An 8503-nucleotide genomic window follows, 5' to 3' on the forward strand; every position below is an offset into this window, starting at 1 on the left:
TATGACTCCCGCACTTTTTCTAGCATGGGGTATGTGTAGGTTGGTGAGAAATCGAACAAGAGAGACTCTATGAAAGCTCGTGTAGACTCCGTCAAGGTTACTAGGATCTCTTTAGACTCTACTGCTCTATTGCCCAAAGATACTGATGAACTCAAGAATCGACTGCTTGTTGTGGAAACTGGGTTAGAGGTGCTTCAGGATGTGATGGACAAGATTCTTCATCTTCACAAGGATACTAGCACAGATGTGGGTGAAATTCACATTGCCATGAATGGACTGAAGCAGGATGGGATCTCTACGGTAAACAAACTGATCAAGCAATTCGACTCTCTTAAAGCTGGAGCCAGCTCCTCAAATACCGAGCTTGTCGTCTCTGTCAAGACATCCACTACTAAAAAAACACTGGAATTAGCTATAAACTTTGTCACGGGTTCATCTCTATTTAGCTTGTAGCTAATAAAAATTTATCGCTAATTCATTAATAAGTAGGATTAGGGACAAAATTTTGATGTTTAGCTACAAAATTTGTTCGCACCTAAATCCAATATTTAGTGATCTTACTCCAACTTCTCTAAGAATGTGGAACGTTCCTACAAAACTATCTGTAGAAATGTTCTCAACACTCTTTTAAGTATTTTCTTGGTGATTGCTAGGATTTTTGGTGCTCTCTTTAAAGACAATCTTTCAATATTGTCCCTTAAACAATTTTATTTGGCTCTGTATATTAAGGGCTTATCTGCCCTCCTGATGTGTCATCGTATTATGATTGCTTTTCTTTTTTATTATGCCAAAGGGGGAGAATATATCTCCACAAATTGGTATAAGCTCACAGGAAAGCATTCTTGCATAGGAAATCTCAAAATTAATCAGGGAAGTCTCGTTAGCATTTTCCCCACATTTACTTCTTATTTGGGGGTTAATTGTCATTATTAAAAAGGGAGAGATTATTAGCCCCATATGACCTATTGATTTTGATAAACAATACTTAATGAAAAGTAGTTCTTTGAAAAAATAGCAGTACAAGGAATAAAAAACAAAAAGAGATAAATCCCGCAAATCGAATCTGGAAGATTAACTGGGAGAAAATCCAGGTGCCATCAATCAAACTAAATCTTGGAATATCAATGCGAGCCAATCAATAAAGAAAAATCTGGAACAACAAGGTGCCACCAATCAAGCTAAATCAGAAAGATCAATTGGGATCCAATTAATCAAGCAAATCTGGAAGATCAAATTGGGGGACCAATCAAGATAGACAAGAATCTCACACTCCAGCTTGATCAGTAAAATCAGGAGAAGAAGAAGATACTATCAAGCACGAAATCTGAATCCCAAAGGAAAAAGATCAAGGATGTATGGCAAGTACCACACCGGAAGGAGAATATTGCAAGAAGATCTCACAAAGAAAGAAGAAGATTATTGCCTACATGACATATCTGATATGGACATGAATCTATAATAACCTTCCATCATCCTAAATCAAGGAATCACTAAAATTTCTTGATTGAATGAAATACCCTTGGGTTTTCTTTCAAGAGCAATAAGCTAGACTATATAAACCAGTTTTACCACTAGGAGAAGTCTGCGCACTTCACTTGAACTACTGCACTATCTTTCTTTGTACTCTCGGTGTATGCAACTGTAAAGAAAAGAGAAAGAGAAGATAGCTTAAGTTACACAGGTAGAGGTTTTGTCTAGAAGAAAAATTTTGTAAGAAGTCGAGTCAAAACCATTGTAACCACAAGTGTTCACGAGCTTTTAAAGAAACTCTTGAAACCCAAGAGGATTGGACTAGGTATCACTTTGGTGATCTGAACTAGTAAAAAAATCATTTGTCTCATTTACTTTCTGTTATTTATATTTGTTATTCTCTGATTTACTAATCTGCAGGAGAATTGACTTTCTGACACAGACAACCGATTAAAGAAATTTTTATTCACCCCCCTCCCTCTTAACTTTCAACATCAACTCATAAAATATCCTTGATTATTCCATCTTGTGTATCAACCAATTCCTTAAAGTAATATACGAAAATTGAATGACTTTAGTACAATTAACTATGCATTTGTTTGAAGGAAAATATTTTTCTAGAAAATGTTTTGTTAGAAAATAAGTAGGTTTCTTACTTGTTCTAGTGTTTGGTAAGTAGGTTGCTTTCTTTTACTAGTGTTCGGTAAGTAAGAAAAAAAATATTATCCCAAGTGTCACACCCCTTTTTTCGCGTTCGGGTTTTTCCAATTAAAGTGACAGTATTGAAAAAGGATATTTTTTTATTATTATTTTTTATTTCAGAATTGCCAAATGGAATTGAGTTATAGTGTTCCAAGTCACCTTATTTAATCTCTAATCAAAAGAAAATGACTCTTTATTTTGGTCTGCAAAAACAGAAGATTGGGTAAGGAATTTTGTTAACCAAGGGGAAAGTATGAGGCATTCCTCGAGTCCCGTAGTTCTAGCACGGTTGTTTTATTAACTTATACTCAACTTAAATTATTTCTTGGATACATTGTTATAGACCATGATTTGCTAGCATTTTATTGTTGAATTTTATTGTCTCAAACTAGATGTATAACTGCATTCTCGATTTTGACATACAATAGCTTAGAAGCATAACTATGTTCTTCTCTTGTGTGCATCACACCTAATATTATTTGTCTACGAATTTTAAATTTTTTTAAAGAAAAATTAATTATTAAAATTATTTTGTCAAGGTGTGTCACGGCATCCTTGAATCTTTTTTAAGTGTCTCAAAAAAGATGCACAACCACATTATTCCTTATTAAGAAACCAAATAAAATAAATCTAAACTTTTAGGATACAATATAAATTATTTTAGGATCCTGACCAATATCTTTTTATTTTTATTTGGTAAACGTCAAGATTAAGCATACAAATGCTGCAACTTTTCTAACATGCTAAAACAATCTCACTTTTTTGCTTGCTAAAATAAAAACAACAATAATTTTTTGAGCCAAATAATCTCTACTTTATCATTATTGGCATCTAAATCAAGACAAGAACACCACCATGACCTGTTCATTTTTAAGAGATAACAACTAACGAGTAAAAATAAATAAACAAAATAATCACCCATTAAAGCAATCTTTATTCATTAAATAGAAATATAACACATAACTCAATGTTCACTTTTATCAAATTATGGATAAAAACAAAACTATCATATAATTACATCAAACTCCATAAATAATTTAAAGAGAAAAGGTAAAGTTGAACCTCAAAAAAAGTGTTGGGTTTAATTGATAGGTTGAATGGGAAATTGAGGGAAAAAAGAAGTGGAGAGGAAATGATATGTTCTCTCTTATTTTATTAAATAAGCTTTGGTCCCACATAGGTGGTGGAAATGAAAAGTCTCCTATTTAAAAATAGAAGCACTCCTTCATGTTGCTAAAGGGTCAAGAAGAGGGTCTCCCCTCGCGCCGTCGTCGTCGTCGCTTGCTCGGCTCGGCTCGGCTTCGGCTTCGGCTTCGGCTTCGGCTTCGGCTATGGCTACGGCTACGGCTACGGCTACGGCTACGGCTACGGATACGGATTTGGATTTGGATTTGGATTTGGATTTGGTCAATTGATATGATTGATTGATAATCTTTTTGGACCAAATTTTCTTTAAATTTTTAATTAATTAATATTATTTATTTAATTAATTAATTAAGTGGAAAATATCCTGACCCGCGACCCGCGACCCGTTTCTTCCCGGATTAATTTAAAATTTCCCTCCGTTTTTTCCAACCGATTTTTGAATGGTTGCAACCTTGTCCGAAAAGTTGCAAACCTTCTCAACAGGCAAACCTTTTCCCAACAGGTGCCTTTTCTAAAAAGGTATAAACAGTCTATATATATCTGTAAATCTTCAGAATGTTCCATACGAAAATTCTGAACATACCATCTTCTTCTTCTTCTTTCTACACTTCCTAAAATCGTGTGATATACATCCTTCAAGTGGTTCGCTGTCATCAAAGATTTGCAGTACCTCTACTTTGGTGAGTAAATCGTTCTATCCTGGTACTTTGAGGGGAATAATTTCCTTAAGGACACACTGTGCATTCAGTGGGCTCGATTCTGTTTCTGCATTAACTTTTCCAGATTCTGTATTTTATTACCTTTACTTGTTGTTACTGGTTTTAATATTTACAATACAGTTTACTAACAATCTTAAGGAAATTATATTATTATTGTTTTCTAACCAAACTGTATTCTGTCTTTGGAGACTAAAACCTGTGTGGTTTTCTACTCCGTATGAAATAAATATTCTAATTTGAAGAATATAAAAACTTCATTGGAATATTAAAGTTCATACTTGTACAACGATTTGAAGAGTATAAAAACTTCGTCGTTGTTTTTGTAAAAGGTCTGATATTCTGAAATATTAAGACAGTTTGTCTATTTTGACAGTGAAAAGAAATGACAAGTGATACTGCTACTACTTCTGCGACTGTTGCTGCAACAAGCCGCACTTCTGTGCCACCGGCAGAAAAACCAGGAAAATTTTCTGGAGCCAACTTCAAAGGATGGCAGCAAAGGGTGTTCTTTTGGCTTTCCACTCTTGGTATGCAGAAGTTCACTAACGAAGATCCTCCTGTGCATGCTGTTGATATGCCGGCCAATGAAAAATTTATGATTACTGAGGCATGGACACAGGCAGATTTTCTATGCAAGGGCTACATCCTAAGTGCTTTGGATGATGATTTGTACAATGTCTATAGTGCTGTGAAAACTTCTAAAGAATTATGGGATGCACTTGAGAAGAAGTACAAGACTGAAGACGCATGCTTGAAAAAATTTGTGGTTGCTAAGTTCCTAGACTATAAAATGATAGATAGCAGAACTGTTGGAACCCAAGTTCAAGAACTACAACTTATTTTTCATGACCTTATTGCTGAAGGCATGGTAGTTAATGAAGCATTTCAAGTGGCTGCGATGATAGAAAAATTGCCTCCTTCGTGGAGAGATTTCAAAAATTATCTAAAGCACAAGCGTAAGGAAATGAAGTTGGAAGATCTTGTGATTCGTCTCAAGATTGAGGAAGATAACAAAACAACAGAAAAGAAGTTGCGTGGAAATTCAACAATTATGGGAGCGAACATCGTTGAAGATGCTGCTCCAAAAAATAAGAAAAGGAAGCAACCTTTTGGAAAGAATCAGGAGCAGAACAAGAAAAAGTTCAAGGGCAATTGTTATAATTGTGGGAAAGTTGGACACAAAGCTCCAGATTGTCGTCTTCCGAAAAAGGACAAGAGAAAGGGACAAGCCAATATGGTGGAAAATAAAGAAGCTATTGATGATCTGTGTGCAATGCTATCAGAATGCAACCTAGTAGGTAATCCCAAAGAATGGTGGCTTGATTCAGGAGCTACTTCGCATGTGTGTGCAGTCCGAGAAGCATTCTCTACTTATTCCCCTGCAGCACCTGATGCGACGATCTATATGGGAAATTCTGCAACTGCAAAGATTGAAGGATATGGGAGAATTTTTCTGAAAATGACATCCGGCAAGGTGGTGACGCTGAACAAAGTGTATCATGTTCCAGAAATGCGAAAGAATTTGGTGTCTGCCGGCCTTCTTATCAAGAATGGATTCAAGTGTGTTCTAGTTTCAGACAAAGTAGTTGTCAGTAAGAATGAAATGTATCTAGGAAAAGGCTACCTCACTGAGGGTCTTTTCAAACTAAATGTAATGGTTGTTGATGATAATAAAGTTCAAGCTTCTTCTTACTTACTTGAGTCAAATAATTTATGGCATTCACGTTTAGGACATGTCAATCATAAAACCTTGCGAAAACTGATTAATTTAAATATATTGCCTAACTTTGATTGCAATAAATCAAAATGTCAAGTATGTGTTGAATCTAAGTATGCTAAGCATCCTTATAAATCTATTGAACGGAATTCTAGTCCCTTAGAATTGATTCACACAGACATTTGTGATATGAAGTCTACACCAACTCGTGGTGGAAAAAAGTATTTTATAACTTTTATTGACGATTGCACTCGATATTGTTATGTATATTTGCTTAATAGTAAGGATGAAGCAATTGATGCATTTAAGCAATACAAGAACGAAGTAGAAAATCAATTGAATAAAAAGATAAAAATGATTAGAAGCGATAGGGGTGGAGAATACGAATCTCCTTTTGAAAAGATATGTTTAGAATATAGAATTATTCATCAAACTACTGCCCCCTACACACCTCAATTAAATGGAGTTGCGGAAAGGAAAAACCGAACATTAAAAGAAATGATGAATGCTTTATTAATCAGTTCCGGTTTACCGCAGAACTTGTGGGGGGAAGCTATCCTTACAGCTAATCGAATACTCAACAGAGTACCCCACAGCAAAACACAAACTATTCCATATGAACTATGGAAAGGAAGAAAACCCAACTTGAAATACTTCAAAGTGTGGGGGTGTTTAGCAAAGGTCCAAGTTCCTTTGCCCAAAAGGGTAAAAATCGGACCAAAGACCGTGGATTGTGTTTTTATTGGCTATGCTACAAATAGCAAAGCTTGTCGATTTTTGGTTCACAAATCGGACAATCCTGAAATTAATGTTAATACGGTAATTGAATCAGACAATGCTGAATTTTTTGAAAATATTTATCCGTATAAAACTAAAAGTGAATCCTCAAGTGAAAGATCTAAACGACCAAGAGAAGTTCAAAAGGAAAGTAAACCATCCGAAGAGGATCCAAGGCGTAGCAAACGTCAAAAGATATCTACTTCCTTTGGACCAGATTTTGTGACATTCTTGCTTGAAAATGAGCCTCAAACATTTAAAGCTGCAATGTCTTCTTCTGATTCAGCATTTTGGAAAGAGGCAATCAATAGTGAGATTCAATCAATTTTGAATAACCATACATGGGAATTGGTTGATCTTCCTCCTGGAAATAAACCTTTAGGATCAAAATGGATATTTAAAAGGAAAATGAAAGCTGATGGCACTATTGATAAATATAAGGCAAGACTTGTGGTCAAAGGTTATATACAAAAAGAAGGTCTTGATTACTTTGACACATACTCGCCGGTAACAAGAATAACATCTATTCGGGTGTTAGTGGCACTTGCAGCTGTATATGGTCTTGAAATTCATCAAATGGATGTTAAGACGGCTTTCTTAAATGGAGAATTGGAGGAAGAAATTTACATGGAACAACCTGAGGGTTTCATAGTTCCAGGTAAAGAAAGGAAAGTGTGCAAACTTGTTAAGTCACTTTATGGACTTAAACAAGCACCTAAACAATGGCATGCAAAATTTGACCAAACAATGTTGGCAAATGGATTTAAGATTAATGAGTGTGACAAATGTGTTTACATTAAAAATACTCCAAATCATGAAGTCATTGTTTGTTTATATGTTGATGACATGTTGATAATGAGTAAAGACATTGCCAATATAAATGCTACGAAGCGTATGCTTGCTAGCAAATTTGACATGAAAGACTTAGGGGTTGCTGACTTAATCTTAGGAATTAGGATCCATAAAACTCCACAAGGTCCAGCATTATCACAATCACATTATATAGAAAATATACTTGATAAGTTTAAATATTTAAATTTCAATGTTGCAAAAACTCCAATTGATGTAAGTTTTGCACTTCAAAAGAATGAAGGTAAAAGTGACTCACAATTGGACTATGCACGAGTTTTGGGAAGTTTGATGTATATTATGAATTGTACACGACCAGATATAGCATGTGCTATTAGCAAGTTGAGTCGATTCACGAATAATCCTAATCAAACTCATTGGATGGCAATGAAACGAGTCTTGGGTTATTTGAAACACACCCAAAACTATGCTTTGCATTATAATAAATATCCCGCAGTAATTGAGGGATATAGTGATGCAAACTGGATCACCGGATCATCTGAAGTTAAATCCACAAGTGGATATGTTTTCACCGTTGGTGGAGGAGCACTGTCTTGAAAATCATCAAAACAGACATGCATCGCCCGCTCTACAATGGAGTCTGAATTTATAGCTTTAGACAAGGCTGGTGAAGAAGCTGAATGGCTTCGAAATTTCTTGGAAGATACTCCATTTTGGCCCAAACCTTTGGCACCCATATGTATACATTGTGATAGCCAAGCGGCAATAGGGAGGGCAGGAAATGTTATGTATAATGGAAAATCGCGTCACATTCGACGGCGACACAATACTGTTAGACAACTACTCTCTAGTGGTGTTATCACTATTGACTACGTAAAGTCAAGAGATAATATATCGGATCCACTAACAAAAGGCTTATCTAGAGAGGCTGTTGAAAGATCATCGAGGGGAATGGGGTTAAGGCCAAGGACAAGTCAACATGGCGGTAACTCTACCTAGTAGACTGGAGATCCCAAGAACTAGGTTCAAAGAGATCAAACAAAGTTATGATTGACGGTTCAACATTGTCAAATAACTCAACCCATTCTCATGATGATGACAATGTTCAGAAACAAAGGATAAAACCTTAAGGCTTTTAATGAGTTAATAAAGCTTTAAAGGT

Source organism: Solanum dulcamara, chromosome 12 (assembly GCF_947179165.1).
Source record: "Solanum dulcamara chromosome 12, daSolDulc1.2, whole genome shotgun sequence".
Taxonomy (NCBI): domain Eukaryota; kingdom Viridiplantae; phylum Streptophyta; class Magnoliopsida; order Solanales; family Solanaceae; genus Solanum; species Solanum dulcamara.